The 21,139-nt window shown below is 44.0% G+C and overlaps 1 long non-coding RNA gene across 4 annotated transcripts in view; it reads left to right on the top strand.

Moving 5' to 3' along the window:
• The window catches only part of LOC100576868, a 130,927-nt gene that overhangs the window by 22,570 nt on the left and 87,218 nt on the right, over positions 1-21,139 (top strand). For 2 of the 4 annotated variants that reach the window (XR_003304822.1, XR_003304821.1), the window contains exon 1: positions 6,095-8,632. The exons of 1 other annotated variant lie outside the window; for it this stretch is intronic. This is a non-coding gene — a long non-coding RNA (uncharacterized LOC100576868). Of the gene's footprint in view, positions 1-6,093; positions 8,633-21,139 lie in introns of those variants that run through there. One more of the 4 variants, XR_003304820.1, reaches the window with a different exon arrangement.

Genomic DNA, 21,139 nt, shown 5'->3' with positions numbered 1-21,139 from the left:
TGCGTCGAGGATGATGCCCGATGGACCGTGAAACACATCGAAGACGGTGGAAATCGATTTGATTCTGGTAGCGGCCGATCTTCTCCGGCCTCGTGGCGTGGCCACCGGTCCCGGTAAACAGGTTGCACGCTGGGAGTGGAGTGGAAGGGATTCCTCCTTCGAACGAACAATTCGATTACCGGCCCTTCCAGTCTCGGGGAATCTTCGTTATTTAATTAGTATTTTCGAGGATGGAAGGGGAGGAAGATTTTTACAAGAAATTTAGATTTGGATAAATCAATTTATCGATTCTTGTTTTCCAAGGAGGAATTGGATTATTTTTTTTGAAATTATTGAAAGGTTTTTCGAGGTTTTATAGATTTGTCAAGATTCGAAGATTTGTTCGATGAAAGGATTTATTCGATTATCGATTTTTCAGATAATTCTAATCGTTAAATAAATAAAAAAAAGGAAGACGACTTTTAATCAGATCCAATTACAATATTAAGTAGATTAATATCAAGTAATAAAAAGTGTTCCCTTCACGTACGTGTCAAAGAAAGGAAAAGTAGGATGTTTAAATGGGAAAACTAGTTGGCAACTGGTAGTGGTTGGAAAGTTTTCGCTTCTTAATTTGAGCAACAGCAATTAAGATGTATAAAGATGTTTCAGAAATAGGTAGCCAGACTTCGGAAATACCGCCGCTAATTCATTTCAAACTCCACGTAGCCGAGGAGAACTCGCTCGCTCGTACAGTAACTTAAGAAACTTTTTCCCTCCCCATAAATAAACTAATATTTATTAAACGTATGCAAACGACTCGTCGAACGAACAAAGGAAGAACGAAGATTTCTCTTTCTTTCTTCAAAATCCCTCCAGAATCTCGATATCATCGAAAACCTATTACATCATATTCCGCCACGGCAAACGCCACGTACGGTCAAGAGATTATAGTCGAGCAGGTTCGCGGGGTCAACGGACGACCCACGCCGCGTGGAACACGGTTAAAATGCCCTCCCTCCCACTCCTCCTCCTCCAGACATCTACGACAACTCGGCGTTTCCGCGTTTCGAGGCAACCCTTTCCCATCCACCCCCTTGGTCGCGGGCGGCATTCCAACCCCCAATGCCTCCTTGTCTCGTCCATTCGTCCGACGATTCGAATAAACCCTCGACTATACCTCGCCGTCTCTTTCTTCTCCCCCCGCACCTCTGCTCGTTCCCCCCATGCATATTTCATCGCACTATTCGCCGCGCTCTTCTCCGCGTACGTCGCATCATCGACACACCTCCTTCGCCTCCTAGTCTTATCTCCTAACCCTGGGTCAAAGAGCGCACGCCCTGGACCATCCGTATTGAGATATTGGTATTGACGTTTCATTACAGTGAGCAGACTCGATTCGTTCCATTTTCCTCTTTTCTTTGTTTTAATTAGCAGATTTTACGTATTATGTTGGGATTATTTGAGTCTTATTAAAGGATAAGGATACGTTGACGAGGGATGTATAAAATTGGAGTTCTATTGGAAGTAGGAGAAACACGAGTGATCGAACGATCCGATAGAAATCTTTCCTCCCGAGTTAATTTTAATAATTGAAAGTCTTGGAACGATGGTTAGAAGTTAAATCTACTATTGCGATTTGAACTGCTATTAAATCATACGCGAAGATCAAAGTATCATTAAATTTATTAGACGAATTTATTAGAATGTTCCGACCATCTTCGACGGATAAAGGTCACGCGGAAAAAAAGTTTTTATAGCTAATTCGAGCCGCGATAATTATCTCGAAAATATACTGATACACGGCAGTCGAGAGAAATTTAATTTCTAAACGGCGTAAAGTTTACCGGGTTTCGCAACGAAGGATAAATTTTCTAATTTAATAATTATTCCATCGGAAAGAGTAGGTACATTTGGAAAGAAATCTCTCTCCTTCTCAAAAATAAATTCCCCTCTCGCGGTTTCTGGACTGGAATAATAAACGCAACCCCACAACAAGCGATCTCATCGAACAAGGATCAACGAACAATTAGGATTAATGCATCGTAGGTCGACTTTAAAATAAATACGGTTGTCATATGGCGATTAGTGGGGTGTTGGCGGGGTTCCCGGTAGCCGGACGATGATCGATGGCGGCCATAAATAATGCAACACCCCTCGGTGTCGCGATTCTGAGCTGGCCGCCCACCCTTGGAACACGCCGTCTCCTCTCCCGTTTCGCAAACCCTCGCGCCAAACCACCCCACGTCTCCACGTCTCCCTTCCACGGCCGCCCTATACACGCTATTTCCGATACACGACGCGCGTTGCGCCATTCATTGCCCCGTGTCAGCGGCGGCCACCCTCGACCCTTACAGCCATTTAATTCGGATCCGGGTTATTAATTATTAATTAGCGCCAGTCCTATTATATCTCTATCGCGGCGCAACGCCTCCCCGCATCGTTGTAACGACGTTATACCATTAAATTGTCGACGCTTGTTAGCGTTCACAAAGGAGCATCTCCTTTCTCCTCCTCCTCCGCCTTCTTCCAACCTCCTTTGTTGGCGCGAATTGCCTCCAACTCCGTCGCGAGCCTCGCGTAATTAATCGCCTCGTCGTCGTCGTCGTTCCTCTTCCTTTCAATCCCAATGGTTTGTTATTGGCGCACCTTAACCTCGAATTCCCTTTGATCGTCTCTTTCCGTTCTTTCTCTTTCCTCCCATGTCGTTGGACGATTAATTCATATTTCGCTTTCTAAAAAGTCGAAATCTCTCGAATAGAAAAGCGTTTTCGTTTTCCAATTCGTCCAAATAACTCGCGAAAACTGAGCGAAAATAAATAACACCGATCTCCTCGCGGATTAACGATATATTTCATCCCATTCTCCTCTTCTTCTTCCCTCTACGTCGTAATCCGTATCGTGACTCGACGAGAGAGAGAGAGAGAGAGAGAAAAATTCAAGACGCTGGTAGCTCGCCTCGATGATCGGGCGATCGGCGGGTAATCGCGTCGAATGAGAGGGGACGTCGCGTCGCCCGTGGCGGGGAATCGTGGTTATCGTTAACCCCGTACGGCGAGCGAGTGGGTAAAGGCGCATTAGAAAGTGGGAAAAAACGTCGGGGCATCGAGCTCTCCGCGGCTCTTTCTTGACCTTTCGCACGCACGGGACGCGAGGAGAAGGCTGCTGCGCGTCTCGTGTGTGTGTTCGTGTGTGGAAGAGGATACCGGCCACGTCCTTCTGCGGTGGAGGAGATCGCGCGGAGGAGAGATCGATTGTTCGCCGCGCAGGTTCAAGTGGTAAGAGATAAAGTCGAGGTCGTTCAACCTATTATAGGTTGCCGGGATCCCGAGGCGCGTACGATATAAATCTTTCCGGGCGCGAGATCGATCTATCGAAGGCGACAATCGACGCGGAAATGTCACGAGACACGTATGGCTGGGACAATGGATCCGTTTGGTCGCGTTTCGATTAGAAGAAATCGTTATTGGAATTTTAGAATTTGTTGTGGAGGGGTTGTAGAGATAATTGGAACGAATTTCTGATCAAAAAATAAGATCCTCGTATAATTCGTTCTAATAATAATAATAATAACAGAGGGAATGAATTGGATAATTATAGAATTTCAAATATTCATTGAGGAGTAATTTGAATAAAAATTGAAAGTGAGATATTTTTTCAAATATATATTAATATATTCATTAAGAGTTTGCTTGCAGAGCGTGAAAGGATACGCTTGGAACGAAGAGTCACCTGTCTTTCGTTCGTTACGTTGGAGAGGAAAATGGGGAGGCTGGTGTTTTGCCGGTGATTCGAGGAGCGCGAACGACGACAAAGTAGCAGAAGGGATTACCGATGCTTTTGAGCACGCGGAATCTGGAAATACCGAGCGAAGTATGAACGTGCTCGTTGGGTGAATAATTGCTCAACTCGTCGTATGTCATTATCCCAACGTATCGAGTTGGGAGAAGGGATCGCTTTACCGCGAGGAAATTCCTCTTTCTCTTACGTAACGACAAGAAATTGATCAATTTTGTTAATCGCTGCTTCCTTGAAACGTGAGCAATACTCTTTCCTCGGAAACAAAATATATAAATAAATTCTCTCTCGTTCTAACATGAAACGAAATATTGTCACGCGATTCTGCATATGCACGTTAAAAAAAAGAAATTCCAATTTCACGATAAACAAACCATTCTTCTTTCCAATGAAAACTTCGCTCAACTGGACGCTTTAAACCTCGCTTCGAAGGAAAGAATTGACAAAGGAAAATGGGATTGAAGCGGCAAACTGACTTCACCGGTCACCGGTAAAAAATGCAAACGATCAACGCGTGGGGGAGGAGAGCCGACAATGGGCGACAAGAGGGTGGGAGAGGGCACAATGAGACGTAATACAGTTATCCGGCGTTGAATAGGGCCGGTTGCCCGGAGGAAAAAAAAAGAGCGGCTCTCGTAGGTAAGTAAATTTTGTAGGCTTCGGCCCGATCGGGCGTGCACGAATTTATTCCTCTGGATCGCCTCGCTTTCTTCCGCGGGCGGGATAAAGGGGGAAGGCATTGAGGGCATTGTGGCGGGCATTGAGCCGTGGTTGAAGGGAGGAGGAGAGGTGAAGCTTTCCGCTTCTTGTTGCCATTGAGAGGGCGTTCGAAGCCCCTCTTGACAAATCGACGCTTGTCGGGGAAACTCCATTCTCCGCCGGCCCGGAACACGCGCGCCTCTTTCGATTTATCGCGTCCCGCTCTATCCGCCCGAATATCACCGATAATCCGAATTTATGCTCCCCGGAGCACGCAGGAAACGTATACAGGGAAACTCGATAGATTTTCGTATCGTATCATTTGTTTCTTCCAGTTTGAAAATTTAACTTTTCAACCTCTACGTTCCTCGTCCTGGAACGAGTCGAAATAAAAGGAGAATAAAAGAAGAATCGAAAAATAACAAAACACCTTCCCTCTTGCGAGGCGATGAAAGGGAGAATTTCCGAAATTCTTTTAAAACGAGAGAGGATAGCAGTTTTAGAAAAGCGGATCATCTTCTCTGAAAGGGAAGGGGAGAGAGAGAGAGACGACGGTGGATTATCGGCGAGAAGACGCGGGGAGAGGAAAAAGAAATGGGAAGCCATTTCCGTCGTCTCCTTATTTAGAGGAGGGACACGTCCGGGGTAGTGGGGAGGAACGCGAAAGAAGAGGCAGTGTTTCGCGCCGTAAGTTATTGCCTCGGGACGCGGTGCATATAAATCCACGCTTAGCGTATTGTTTTCCAGATCAGGAGAAAATATATGTGCGCTCCCTCCCTTTGCGCACCGCTGCTCGCTCTCTCCGTACGGGCCGACGTCGGGGACGAAGTCTGGAAGGAAGCAAGGTCGCGCTCACTTTGTGCTGTCCTCCGCTATGCGTACCCGCGAAACGACCAATGAGATTCCTCCGTGTATACGCGTTGGATAGTTAAACGTGGCACCGCGGAATGCACCGCGAGAAGACGTTCCCTGCCTGGACAAAGAAAAAGGGGAACGTTCCTTACGATATCAAAGGCAAATCTTTCGGATCTAATTCTAAAAAATTCTTCTCGGACACGAATCGATTTCCAATAGCGGAACGATCTCAGCGTGTCTCAAACAGCCTCCATTACGAATGCGATTATTAAACAGTCTCCTTTTCTTTCTAAATGGTAAATGGACGAGGGCGCGAAATGGGATAACGTTGGGTCGATTGGAAGGCGATGGAATGCTAAAGAGGATGGCACGATTTAATCCGGGGCGAGATAACGGCGGGTGATAAATGTCACCGTTCGACAAGTTTCTTTCCACGTTGGCCGGCCGTTTGCGCGCCCACGCGAGGGATCCTATTCCGCCACGGATCGTTCCCGGAGGCGCTTGTAATCCTGAACGCGCCTAATCGTCCGTGGATACGCGTTAATTGCCCACGTGCGTCGTGCGAGGCGTGATTTACCGGGCCGAGCCGCTCTCAGGTGGCTGGAAGAAATCGCGATTAATCGCGTCCTTCTCGAGCCACGCGATCCGATCGCAAGTGAAACAATTGTGAAATTTCGCTGCCCACGTGCTGCCTTCCATTCCATCTGCAAACCGAGAAACGGTCGAACGTTCGAGTGTTTAGATCTCGCTCCGCTCGGTGAACGCGCCAATTTCTTCTCCAATTCTACTCGAGTGATTTCGTCGTCGAGGAAAAGTTCGTTTCTTAATTTATTAAGCGTATACATCGTTTTCTCTCTCTTTTTCCCATAGTTTTTTCGGATATCCTCGTATGCACCTTTCCTCGCGTATTAAAAGCGTCAAAACGTTCGTCATGATCGATTCCCATCGAAACGATCACTTACTTATTACCCGTCACGCGAGCGTTAACAGTTGCCAACCTCTCACCGCATCGTACACGATGTCGAACGCACGCTATCTCGACGCACCATCCGCCGAACACCATCCCATTAGCACCATCTTATAATAATAATCGGATCCTTAATTATCGTTTCCAAATTTATCCGAAAAACGATCGACGATAACCCGGCTTATATGACGGCTTACCGTTAAATGACTTTCGCACTTTCACTCCATTACGATCGATCGTTCTAATTAAATTCCCTACAATAGATGTAGATGTGCGTTCGAACTTTTGTCGATTGCCGACATTCGCGTGAAAGGGATCGAGCGTTCCTCGAGAAACCTGAAAATCGACATCGATAATTTCACGGTGGCGAGTTCGCAGCGGGGAATTTATATATACAGAGAGAAAGAGAGAGAGAGAGAGAGAGAGTGAACAACGTGGCTTTAATTATTACGCGAGATCGAGACCGGAGAACGATCGACACGAGATATCTGCTTCCTGCAAAAATGATGATAACCGTGGCCGTCTAATTATACGCGTGTGCAGGCAGGCTGCGAATTTCGTGGAAAAAGGCAGGTGATTGGTTTGACGGGGCGCAAATGAGTTGTGGATACCGTGTGCACGCTCGTACGAGTTTCTTCGCCGCTCTGTTCGAGTTTGCTCGGGCATCTTACGGGTGGACGGAGCGTCGAGAGCGTGAATCGCTTTATTAAGTCTTAGAGAGACTCGTTTCGTTCGAAGACTAGCGATCTCGATGGACCGGACGCGTTACAAGGTTCATGTTGAAAGGGCGAATGGATTTTGTTGCATGTTAGATGTTACTCGAATTACGAGATTAACTGGTTGGTAAAGTCGTGAATATATATATATATATCGCGGGGTTTTTTTTTCGTGCGAGCATTAATTATTCAACTTGTTGCAATTTATTTTAAAGGCCAAAAATAGACGACAGGTCATTTATATTGGAAATCAAATAAAATGAATTAATACGCGAGAGTCGTAATTATTTGAAGATCGTGATAAAGGTTATAGGCGTTTTTTTCTATTTATATTTTTTAATATTGTACGTCTATTTTGTTTGTTTTTTAGTTACCGGTTTTAGATTATAATGGCGATATTAAGAAAATACATTTGAAGGAGCGAAGTTATTGAAACGACTTATTGCATTTAATCGTGTCCGTTTTCTTCTCCTTTTGCCACGTTTTTACGCTTAGCTACATTTCAGCAATTCTAGCGAGGTCGAACGTTGCACGAAACAGGTGCGTGGACGCATACACGTCAATGACAGGTGGTAATCAATCGGAAGATTTATTCGACGACGCGGCCGGCCAACGTTTAGAATCGCGCCAGCTTTTCTAATTAGTCGGTGCAAACTAGGCGAGCATGAAGTAGAATCATCGCCGGTTACGAAGCGAAACGGTACAATTATCGAGTTTGATGATTAGATGTGACTATTTACAACGCTTGTTTTAATATGGATTTATGATATCGTGTCGTAAATCGATAATCAATAGCTTAAATTGCGAAAGTAAAAAAAGGTAGAATTGATTTTTAATCAGATTGTAGCATCACGAATCTATCTATGATAAAGTTTTAAAGTATTCGACAACAGTGTTGTTTGTATAGTTTTTCGTTCTAGAGATAAATTTAAGTCAAACGTTATCTTAAATCGTTAAAAAAAAGGAGGGCGGGGAGACGAGAGAAGGAAAAAACTTACCAAGGCTGAGAGAAACACATATCCACTTAAGCCTGGCGAGTTAATTACTTCCAAACGTACATCAAAACGTATATTCGCGTGACAGTCACGGAAGTGAACAAATCGAACAAGTATATACATATGTAAATAGCACAACGTGTCGAACTTTTCACGTAGGACGTTCGAGATATCCTGTCCGCGTAAGAGTGCACGTTCGTTTCGAAGTGCGTAACACGCTGACGCAGTCTCGCACGTGGGCCGACTTTAAGATATCAGTACAATCCTGCGATGCACGGGGTGCCTTCGTGTAACAGGATAACCGAGCCAGCTACCGATTCGCCATTGTCGTGCAAGTTTATCTCATACAACCTTATACGATTTCGTGCGATAAATAAATATCCGAAATTCAATTTTATTTCACTCGCGATACATACGTGTCGTTTATGAAATTTAACGTTTTCGAAAGTGCGCATGCGTGAATCGAGAAAATTAGTATGGCGTCTTTTAACGTTTCTAACAACTCGTGCGTGGGTGAGAATAAGTGTTTTTGAAAGTTTGTGAGAAAGAGTGGGTGCAGCAGATCTTAGACTTTCTTTCAGGAAATGGATTACGCATTTTTTAACGTCAACGAAAAAGTAAAGGTAATAATTTATTTCTCATTTCATTAGAAATCGTATCTTCCGATCGTATTTTCGTTCGTACTTTCGATCGTACTTTCGATTGTTCTCTCTTACTAATAAAAATCAAAATTTAAGATTAAGAAACGAACAAACGACTTTGTTGTACATAAGATTTATCAATAATCTATTACCATTCGCGTTATGCTATTGAATTTCGTTTACCTATTTTCTCGATAAAATTCGATATCGGATTAACGTGTGTCACAGATACGTCGATACGCATCTCTTGAACAATTTCTGCATTCAATAATCTTCGAGCATTTCGAAACATTCATAAGCTCTAACGGACATCACGTATCGATTCGATAAGAAACGATAAGAAATATAAGCAGCATTTATTGAAATAGTCGTAATATATTAATATTAATACGTAAAGGTAAGGTTAAGGATGCGAAATAAATATGGTCGCCTCTGTTTGCAAACGCGCATGCGCAATTCAACGAACTAAATCATTATCTGCTCAATAAAACGCTTCACTAACTAATTGCGTAGTATATATTTTATGTAGGTATTGTTATAGTAGTTTTTGTCGATCGCATTTCAGTTTGTAGTCGATCTTAAATCCGGATTTACATGATGCGGTTCGCTGACGAACAGCTCTTTGCCACGATAAAAACGAAGATGTTGAACGTTGAATGCGCCTGCGCGCAAGGCCGTATGCTCGTACAAGACAGTCATCATGCGAGAAACAGAATAAACGAGTTTTTCTTTTTCTTCTTCGTTCTTTCGATTCTCATTTTCGCCCGCGGCTTTGTTTTCTTCTTATCGTTGGAGAAACAATGCCCGATCTCCCGATCAAACGACACGTCTCAGCTTTTACAATTTTTTATCGATTACGATAGATTTGTGGTCGATTAAATCAAGAAAAAGGTTAGGTCGGTTTTTGTCACGAAAAAGTGTATTGTCTCGCGTACGGCTATTTGAAAAAAATTAAAAGGCAAATTAAACGTGGTTCACCACTTAGATGGATAAATATATATTGTTACTATCGATGATTTAATAATCGTTTAAAAATAATTCGTTTGAAATTTCTGGTTAGCGGTTAGATTATTGATAACCAAACGTAATTAATACAGAAAATTAATTCTAAAAGTTTGATAAATACTTTTTTATTTCTATCAAACTTCAATTCAATTTCTTACTTCGATTCGTGCAAATTTGAACGATATTGATAAATTTACACTTATCGAATGAATTCGAAGAAAATATAACATTCCATAGAGAAAAAAAAAGAATTATAAATCGACCCATACGTTAGCCCCCGCAAAACTATACAACTTTCAACAGGGAACATTGCTATAATATTTTCGATATAACAGAAATATTTCTCCCTCGTACGTAGTTGGATGAGGCACTCCGTGTGTAATAATTTGAAAGCCACGGGATGGAAAATAAATTGATCAATTTAATAATTTACATGTAGCGATAAAACCGCCTTTATTACATCCAGCTCGGTGGTTCCCGTGTTAAATCAACCATAGTACTTCCCACCAATTAGCGAGCCAGCCGAGAAGCAAAAGGAGTAAGTGTACTCGCCAGGCGCGTAACAATGCTGCTCGACGATAAAGAAGCCGAGTGCAGCGAACCAACTAACCGATATTCTGCCTCTCCGTTGAGTGGCCATAACGTCACGGCGGAAGGTTACGGGTGGCCACGATTCGACGAGCACACAACGTGGCGCGTGTCTAATAACGTTTTCAACCGCGTTACCGGCCGCGGAGGACCCATTCAGCCCGGGGGAGAGGGGGCGAGGGTAACGGCAAATAGGGAAACGGTGGTTTCTCGTGGGCCGTGGATCGTGCTCGAGCGTACCCGCGAATATAAATCATACGCGGCCGGCTGGCTTCTGTAATTTCCTTCGATTTCCATGCGATCGTGTTCCGCATCGTGGCGTTCCTGATTTAATGGAGCCATCTTATCGCTTCGGGAGAGGGCAGAACGCGCGAAAAGATATGCCCTCGCGAATTATCCGGACGGTACGCGGACGTACCAATTACGGGTTAACCTTTCGTCACCGGCGTACGGTACTCGAGGCTTCGAGAATACTATCACAGAGGTATCGTGGCGTGCCAGGTGATAGGTTAAAGGCTTCACCCGCAGTTTGGACCTTCCGCAACGTCTCGCTCCTCCAACACTCTTCCCCTTTCTCCTTCGTCCCCTCCTCTCCCCGTTTACTCGCCCGTCCTTCTTCCTCAACCGAGCTCGCCTGATAGAAACTTAACGAGCCGTCCTTCCGCTTCCCCCAACTCCCCCCGCGTTCTCATTTTCTCGTTTGTTCACGCTCCCAGAGCCTTTTTCGATAATCGACCATTAATTATCGACCACTTGTCCCTGATCGACGTTCGAGGATGGGGAGTTTAAGCCTTGGCGGAGGCTTGGCAAGGATGATGGAGCGGAGTGGAATTTTCTCACAGAAAACTGTTGTCAGGACGGGCTATTGTTCAACGGTTAGAGTCCCGTTAATTGAACCTGAGGATGAGTTAAAGGAAATTTATCTTGGAATTTATTTATTTATTTATTTTTTTTTATAAAAATTGGATAAGATTTAGGATGAGATTTGTCGAAATTAATACGTCTTTTCATCTGTCATATTTAATTGCTTGATATTTAGCGTGCGATTTCATACGTGACTAATCGAACGATCGTTTAGATAACCTGAAATCTTGACTCGTGTCAAGTTTATTGAATTACTACCTCGTTGACGAGGTAAAAAATATTTACTATAAAAATGAAAAATATAAAAAAGTATTATAACATCGGTGACAGTGTGGAATTTATTTCACACTACGACATACAACGTCGTTCAATAATTTGCGTGCCCAGCCAAGAGTTCATTTAGTTTCCCATTACCGTAGTAATAATTGCTAAGCATACTTACGCCCTGACGTGTAAAGATATCTCGTGATTATTCAATGTCACAGTGTGGATTTAGCTTTAAGCAGCGAATAAATAATCACTTTTTAGAAACTTAAATGGAGTGGATTTCGCTACGACAATATTTACATATTTACAGACAACTCTATCATCGTCGCACTCTTCTCATCTCGCTTCATCTAACACAAAATAAACTTATAATTTAATAAACGAGCCTTAATTTTTGCATATTAACTTTTAGTATTTATTTATAGTCGCTACAATCATCCTTTATATTTTTTCATACCTCCTTCCATTCAATACTTTCTATAATTCGTTATCTTCCTCGTATTTACAAACTTTCTTATAAAACGATCTCTTATTCTTCAAATATCATAATTCATCCACTTTTTCTTCGAATTTTCTATCCACTCTCTCACGATCTTTGTATTCGATTCTTAGTTAGAAATTAAAAGAAATTAAAAACATTAGAATCGAAGTTTCGTTTCTCGACGAGCACATCAAACTATTTATGGACTATTTATAGCATATAGGCAAAATCCGTGTGTCGAGAGGGCAGAAAGATAACAGCCCTCCTCCTCCTCTTCTCCTCGGCCAGACTAATAGTTTCAATCTCAGCTTCCTACAGGTCCGCACGACATTTGCAAATTAGAATAAGGCCTGGCACGCAAAGCGGGGAGGGATCGTGTGTGCACGCGTGCTATGAACGAAGCGTACGTAGCTCGTGTGTACGAGCCGATGAGCCGTAAGAGGTGGCCGCTTCCGTTCGGAGGCAACTGCTCTTAACATAAACGCGCTGCATCATTACGGGACGGTGCGCCCGCGGCGCTCTTTGTGCCGGGCGTAATTTCATTGCTATCGGCGTGCATTCGCTCGTGCAGGAGAGCGCGGCTCAAATCCGATACGCCGACGCTGGAAATCTTTGCCTCGCCGTTATTAGCCCGCGCCGTTGCGACAGGGATTAGCACGGTCGGGCACAGGGTTCGAGCACGAGTTCAGTAAAATTTAATTGGGAGAGAAGATTGGACGATGGTTTGTCTTCTTTTTCCGCTCTGTCTGAAAGGATATTATTAAGGGAAATATGGGGATATCTCGGTACGATCGTACTTTTTTTCCATGCTTTGACCGTTTTCCATGATCAATTTTTAGTATTTTAATATTTTTAAGACATATGTATGTACGTGTACGTGGAAATCAACAGGGTATAACGCATTTAGTTGAGGACTTGGTTAATTAATAAAGTGGAGGAAATAGTATGATATTCCACTTAAGGAAAATATTTATTTCCATATCAAATCGTATATAATTTTATAACCTTACCTCTATTAAATTTCCTAGTAAACCTAGAAAATAGCTTAATGCGTGTATGAGTTTTTTGTCGATTACTTTTAACGACAGCTTTTTTCGTATATCCATGATCCTTGAACGGCAGTCGATCCGTTGGTGTATATAAATAAATAGGATATTAAACGTATAACAAATAAATATATGTATATATATATACACGGATGCGAAAGCGGACAGCGGGCAGGTTATATTGCATAAGCATCCGTGTTCGAGTATCGACACTGCTGCCCCATTTTTTTCCTTCCGCTCGGTTGAGCCTGGCGTTATGACACCCGCCATTAATGACCGCTAACAATCCGGACATTGGATTTAACGGCAACGAGCGCTAGGGCGACTTACGATGGCGAACGAGCGCGCGCGTACGATAATTTAGTGGATCGTTAAGCTCGTACGTTTCTCAATGCTAGTTTATGAACGTCCACTAAAACGCTTCGAAATCGATTTCTCCTCTTGGAACGAGTAACCTGTCGAAATGTGTATTACCGGTAGCCAATGTTCATTTATCAATGATTTCCTCTTAACTATTCTATCACGCGCAACGACTTCTCTCGACGATTTCGAAAATATGTAATCCATCGAAATTTCTGTATATAATAAATCCATCGGTCTAGTATCTAAATATTAAAAATCTCGAACGAATAATACTTTTATCTTGTTACGATAACTACTTATTACATCGATCGATCTCGTACCATCCAATCGTCCAATTTCGTCATTGTTCACGAAGAGAGGGAGGGGGGAATTGCGCCGAAATTCGAGGAGCAAGAACGAGACGTTTATTTTGCAGAGGGGAGGGAGTGCAAAGTAGAGACAAACGGTCGCACGAGGGAGGAAAAACACAGGGGGGGCGAAAAAGTCGGGGAAGTTCTTTTGATTAATAGCATATATAGTCTCGAGAGAGAGAGAGAGAGAGAGATTCGTGCTTTCGGTTATTGAAATGGAGAGAGGGTAGTTGGGTGGTGGTGGGTGGATTGGGTCGGTTGGTTGGATGGTTGGTCGGGCGAGCGAGAGCGGCCCCTTGTGAAAGTTCCCTTTACCTTGATGACAAAGAACCGGGCGAACCGAACCTCACTCAATGGAACGGACGAATGGTTATGGAAACAGCATTTAATTTGCATAGAAGGAGCCTCTTTGTCGACTCTGGCTGAGAGTGCCTCCTCGCTCGCTCGTTCCCTCTCTTTTCCGCGTTTCTTCGTGCGCGTGCAGCCCTCTCTGCTCGTCCGCAGCCGGCGCGGCAACAGCAGCTCGCGGCCCTCTCCTTCCACCCGCCGTTCAAAAGAGCATTGTCCTTTATCTATCGATTCGATCGTATATTTTATTCAGATTGCACGACGCTCGCGCAAAACGGCGAATCTCTTTATGATTGCCAATCGCCGACTATTGTCACCGGATGACAGGGCTTACGTAAGGGCGGCACAGGGCGGCAGCAAGGTTAATTAACGATCCGGGGATCTTACCGAACCGACCGTTATTTCGGCTCTTCGCCTTCCAAGGAAGGAAGGATGTTCAATTTTATTCTCCTCCTTTCTTTTTCCTCTTCTTTCGCTCTGTATCGAGGCGAGGAGGAGAAGGAAGAATGGAAGTCGCGTTGGAGGGCGCCCTCTTACTTTCACCCATCAAACGGATGAAAGATGGGGCGGCGAAATGAAAATTCCTGGCAGCGGGTACATCGGCGCGTACATACGCGCCATCTTCTCGGGTGTTAATTAATAAGATTGATCAACGAAGTATGAGCGTAAGAACAGGTTCCGATATGTAAGTGGCCGGCTTGTCGGATAGGATTGCTGTCTTAAGAGATGTGTACGTATCTTCCTCCGAGGTTGTTTGCCGGCCAAGAATAAGCCTTCGAGCGTGCGCGTTTCCGAACGAATCGAAAACGAGTTTGAAACGATTCGAAACGTGTCGAAACGTGTGAACGTTGATAGACAGTTGACACTGGTGGATATATTAGACGGTGATTTATCTCGCGTCGGGATAAAATCGTCGAGATCGGAGTTGTCGTTGAAATTTTATTTAATTATTGGCGCGAGTGAAATATATGCGAAATTATTCGAGAAGAAAATGGTCTCGATAATAAGGATACTAGTAAGTGAGCTTTGCCATGTTTCAATCATTGGATCGTTAATTAACTCACGCGTAACAAATTCTTTGAGAAAATATAATTTGAAAAAATAAAAAATATATATATATATATATAGGATATAACATAGTGTTATGGATAAATTAAATTACAAATAAGATTGCAGTAAATTTTACCTAATTATACCGGTTCTACGAATTCCTGTTCCGATAGTGCGAATAAAATGTTACCGAATCAGCTTTCTCAAGTTGGAAAACAAAATGATACGTAATTCCATTGGAAAATTACATCTTTTGGAATCTCAAGTCGGTTAGTTAAGTATGCCCGCATAATAAAACCAATTCTATTAAATTGTAGCCTCAACGGCTACAACAGGTTAAATAATTATATTTTAAAGGGATATCTTGTTACGTTACAGCTACTATTTTTAGACTATAATTTAAAATATATTTAAACGCATACTTTATAATAAACGTGCCACTACATCATTCGCGCCTATTGAACGAATTTTCTAAATTATAAATTTACGAAAGTCGCTTCATCCTCTTTATCTCTACGTTAAACGTAAATCGTGAAAATAATTTACACTCCGACCTAGAAATCATTTATGGAAAAAAACGACGGGACGATTTTACCTATAACCATTCTATAATCATTATACGATATTTATGATATCAAATTCACCGTTGATCATCGCGAAACCGAGCCGAGAAAAAGAGGCTTTCGACAAAGGCTTTCGACGCGAAACCACTCCTGCCTTTTCCTGGTCCTCGAGGATCGCTCTCTCCAGTTCAAGCCCCAGTCAAAGGTGAATTTCCACAAAAGGTCCCTTCGATTCTCGCGTCCCTTTTATGCCCTCGAATCGATATCCCTTTCACGAAATAAAAAAAAAAAGAAAGAGAGAAAGAAAGGGGGAGGAAAAACAGGGAAGGGAGAGAAAACAAGAGAGGAGGAGAAGAAATGATCCAGAAAGGGCACGGTCAATTCGCGAGGAGCGTGGCCGAGAGTGAAAAGCCTAGCTTCTTCCACGAGAAGATATTCTCCTTCTTTCCATGGAGAATCAACGATTGTTTGCGGAGGGTAATCAGGCGACATCAAACGAGCCGATCATCAAGTGGAATTGTTTACCTAGCTAGGAGTCCCCCGGGGTGCGCGGCGTCCTGGGTGGCCCGGGGTCCGCCCCCTCCCTTTGTCACAACAATAATGTTAATTTAACCCCACCACGCCCCTCCCCATCCTTCTTCTGTCCGCTTCTGTATATACTCGGCGGCGACAATTTGCCGAGCACACAAAAAGAGTTGACAACTTGAAAGGGAAATCGAGCCTATTGACACAGGAAGGGCAACGGATGGACTCGGCCCGCTCTCCATCCAGCATAATACGTCCCGTTCGACGATCCCCAAAACCCGCTCCCTGGTTTTTCGTCCGGTCCGCCGAGCATAACATTATCGCCGTGGATCCAGGCGAAATCACAGCCCGTGTCCGTCCACCTATCGCTACCCTCGTGTCCCCCCCCTTCTTTCTTTCTTTCTTTTTTTCTTTCTCTCGCTCCTTCTTTTCCAAGGGTAATGGAACCATTGATTTTCCACTCTCTTTCTTTCTTTCTCTGTATCAGAGAGTTCTTTTTACGTTCTTTGCGCAATTTTGTTCTATGCGCGTGCCCTTTGAATAGAGGGAGAGTACGATTTGAATAATTTAAAGAGACAATCGTAGATAAGAAAGTATTATGCTTTTAGCCATTAACATTTATATCCTTATTATTAAGGATAATTATTCTATCTATCTGTGTATTCGAATATCGATCCTGTTAATTTTAAAGCGAAGGAGAGATCAGAGGATCGAATAAATCGGCTCATTTTACGAATTATTAACAATGCGGGTTGCCAAATGACACAACATAAATCATCGCGGATCCCTTCGCGTTTCAGATAAATAACGTAAGTCATCGCGTTACAACAGCCTCCATTCTCCATTCCTCTCTTCTCCTCCTTTTTCTTCCCTTCTTCGATTCCCCGACTTCTTCCTTCCCTTACGCTCTCACCCCTTTCTTTTTTTCCCCCCTCGGTCCTCTTTTTTATCGCGCGCACCGTCCGCTCCGAAACCCGGAGCGAGAAATTCTATGGATCGGCGGCAGCTCTCGAACGGTAGTAGTATCAACAGGCTGCATCTAGAGGGCTGATCAATCACCGGCCTCTTTTGTTCCATCGGGCTTTCTAAGCCTCCTTTATATCGTCACGTTACCACCGCTATGATCCCCGCATTCATTATGCCTCCCTCCACGCTCTCCCTGTCCCCTCTCCCTTCTGTATCACCGGCTCGTCCGCTTTTTCCTTTCTTCCTTTCCTCCTTCCTTTTTTTTTTCTCCCCCCTCTCCTCGTTCCGATCCATTAGGAAAGATTGCATTTTCTAATCCACCCCTTTGCATTATACGCCGGGCGCAAGGTGTTGCGCATTGTGCGGTTGACCCGGTTCACTGTTCTCTTGCGCGAACGGGAAATTAATGAGCGAGACGAGGCGAGGCGAGGTGAAACGAGGCGAGGGAGAGGATAGATGGATAGAGAGAGGGAGAGGGAGAGAGAGAGAGAGGTGGGAGGGATTGATCAGCGTGAAAAGGAAGGGAAAGAGCGTGGCGCTTCTGCTCGTCCATTTGGAATTCCTGGGCCGCCGAGAAAGGAGAAGAACCGGAGACGTATAGTGCACGCCGCGTGTAACGATCCGGTTGCCCCGTCACGCGAGAAATTTACATGACGCTCCACGGTATTCCGCGTCAACGTCGATCGAGTGCTACGTATATACGTAGGACAGTGTGTATCGTAGGATGTTGATGTATTCGCGCGAATGAACCTATTGATTGTTGAAGTAGATGAAAGGATACAAGAATCGTTACGGGATAAATTAAAAGGGGATATTTTAGTACGGTTTAAATTCATTATGAGTAATTATGTAGAAAGTAAAGCTTATTTCTCTGCGAATAATGAAAAGTGTCCCAACTATATAATCATGAAGAAGATCACGAATATATTCGCTCGAGATTTTTCTCGTTCGAATTAGAGGATCTGTAGCTGTAATGTATTCGTTGAGAAAAAATCGTATATCTCGTGGTAACAGATCGATAGGAAAATATCGAAGGGAATCTTATTTTTTTATCCCAACGAAACAAAAGTTGAGAGGGGGAGAGAGCGAGGGACGAGAATTATCGGATCGAACAGAGAGGGGAGGGCAAAGGTAAGGTCGCGCTCGAATTACACGCTCAAACAAGTTGGTCGTCCGGCTCTCGCGGAGCGCCTACCTACGCCGGTTTGCTTCTACGTCTGCGACGACGACGACGGCGGTGATGTTTGTACCTCCTCAGCTTTTCGTTTCGAAAAGAGAAAGAGGTAGAGGGGTAGAGAGAGAGCGAGAGAAAGGGAAAAGGAAAATGGTGGATGGAAGGAGAAGAAGAGAGAGAGAGACCGGCGTAGGTAACTACGGGTGATTCGGCGGCACGATACCAACCCCGGGTTTTCGAGCGAGAGGCGAGGTCCGTGAAGCGCGAGACACGGCCGGGACACGAGGAAGGGAGGGAGGGGGAGGGGGCGCAGGGAAGAGAAGTCCTGTAACTCTGAAACAGAGTTAGCTGATGAGTCTGTGGGTGGCTGGCGTCGTTTGTCGGGGGGATAAAAGGACGGAGAGCGACACAGGGTGGAACGGAGAAGGAGGAGGAGGAGGAATAAGAGGGGAGGGGATGGGAACAGACCGAGCAGGCGAAAGAAGGACAGTCGGCGAACAAGGGGCGCGTCGGTTGAAGTAAGAGGACACCACTTGCACATTCTATATAGATATTTTCATGCCCGTCTCTCTTTCTCTCTCTCTCTCTCTCTCTCGTTGCGTCTCTCGTTGCGACCAACCCCCGATCTCCTCCTCCTCCTTTCTCCTCCTCTCTCCTCCTCCCTCTCCCCTTCCTCGCTCCTTCAACCGCTCCCTTAGCGAGTTACCTCTTCGTTACCGTCTCTTTAGTATCACATGAACCAATAAACATCTTCTTTGATGTACAGCGCATTAATTAGTAAACGACAAAATTGTATTTAAACAATGGCGGAAGATTCGAAGCGAGCGGGAGAGCGGAACGAACGAGGAGAGGAGGAGAGAGAGAGCGAGGAAAAGGGGAAAAAGAGAGAGAGATGCAAAGTAAGCGAGTACAAACAAGCGACGGAAGGTTCGTCGTTACCGGCGAGGTCGTTTGCCACGATGATTCGCAGTAAGATCTTTGCGAGAAAGTGGAGTGCGTCCTGGGTTTAGGATAGGGGGAGGGAGGATGGGAAGGAACGAGGATGGCAAGGCACTGATAGATCTTGTTAAATTCACGAGTCCCGGCCTCTTGCCTCGTGCTCGAATAATTGTTAACCGTAATGTTTCCTCCCTCCCCCTCTTGCGGATGTGGATGCTCGAATTAAAGACCCAAATCCTTCCCGTTTAACCCGATCTACGGCTCTAATTAGTCGCTTCTGCCCGCAAAAATTACTTAATCCCCCGATCGAATTGACCTATATATACATATATACGTGAACTTCTCTTTGTCTTGAAAAATCGATACGTCGTTTCGACAGAGAGGGGGTGAATTTTCGAATTTAACATTAATGAAATTCGAGAGGAAAATTCAAACACTTTCGTTTCGAAACGATTCGAACATATTTCGATTTGCAATCCTCGACGTTCCAATTTCTTTATTTTATTTTATTTTTTCTCTCTCTCTCTTGAATTTTTCTCCTCCCCGGGAGAGAAGAGAACGTAACCTTAACCCTCCCCTCCTCCGCCGTTTCATCGCCATCGTTAAGATTCGACGGGTCGCCCTTTGAACCGAAACCTCGCTTTGACCGCCGTCAGCCCCGGCGAAAGACGGGCAAAGCTCCCGCGGAAAGGATATATAATCGGGAACAGTCCTCGAACCATGTCGAATAATAAACGGAAGGATGGCGATTCGCCGAGGGGTGTGTCCCGCGCGACGATTCATTTATAAATAGCGGACGATCCGTAGCCGGAATGAGAGAGAGAGAGCGAGAGAGAAGGGGAGGAGGGAGGGTGAGCGCTGATTGCGAACATCCCACGTCTATTTGTACAGCTTAACCGAAGCGAAACACAGGCCGAATATCCCTTTAAAGGATTACATCTGTATGGCGCTTAGTAACGGGCGCATCCGATTCATTTATATCTGTCAGGGGATAAGGGGGGGAGGGGGAGGGTGGGCTATTTAAATCAATCAAACGCGGCTCGGATGCGCGTATCCGCAGGTATTAATCGACAATGTGCAACGGGAGCAGAATCGTGCTGAATCGTGGGTGGACGGGTGGTTGAAAGACCGAGGAAGATCCTCGAAGGGAGGGGGAATCTTCGGTTTCGAGATATTTCTCTCTCTTCGGTGAAATTTATACGGTAGTCCTCGTCGTAGGCTGGTTTGAAAGTTCGCGTCTCGGGAATTGGGATGGAAATGGAAACGTGATACGATGAATTGATTGTCGGTGAATAAAACTGAGATTCGAGTGATTTTTAATCATATGAGAATAATGAGGAGGAAAAAAAAAAGAGAGAAGAGGAGAGTAAAGAGAGTAAATATTAGACGCGTTTGTCTTAAACGGATACGCGTGTATTAAATTATGAAAATTTTGATATAATAACGGTGAAATATTCGCCGTGACTGATTAGCATATTGAAAAAATGATATTTTACGTGGAATGTTTCTATTAAAGGTTGATCAAGCGGTCTGTAATTAAAATTAATGGGCAATAATTTTTCCGGCGGGGAACGTAAATATATACAAATGTCAAGTCTGTCATTCAGACTGGCATTCACACAAGAAGGCAGCATCTTTTTTTCGCCTTATTTATGTTCCCATCGCGGAACTTTACATTTCATTTAAGGCTATTCACTTGCTTTTTCCATCATTCATATCTCGCTATATTTGTTAAGTAATTACCGTTATTATCAATCGTAAATAAACTACATTTTCTAAGTACCCTAAGAACAAGTGAACAGAAATTTATAACGTTTGGTTTATTACCTGTTATATTTTCCATATTATTCTCTGAATATTTTTACATACGAATATTATTACACCTTATCATCCTCCTTATTATTATCTCTACCATTATCTCGCTTCCTTTCAATCCCTTCTTAACCCTTCTTAACACTTT

The sequence above is a fragment of the Apis mellifera genome, linkage group LG6 (assembly GCF_003254395.2).
Source record: "Apis mellifera strain DH4 linkage group LG6, Amel_HAv3.1, whole genome shotgun sequence".
NCBI lineage: Eukaryota > Metazoa > Arthropoda > Insecta > Hymenoptera > Apidae > Apis > Apis mellifera.
This window is presented reverse-complemented; position numbering and strand designations above follow the sequence as displayed.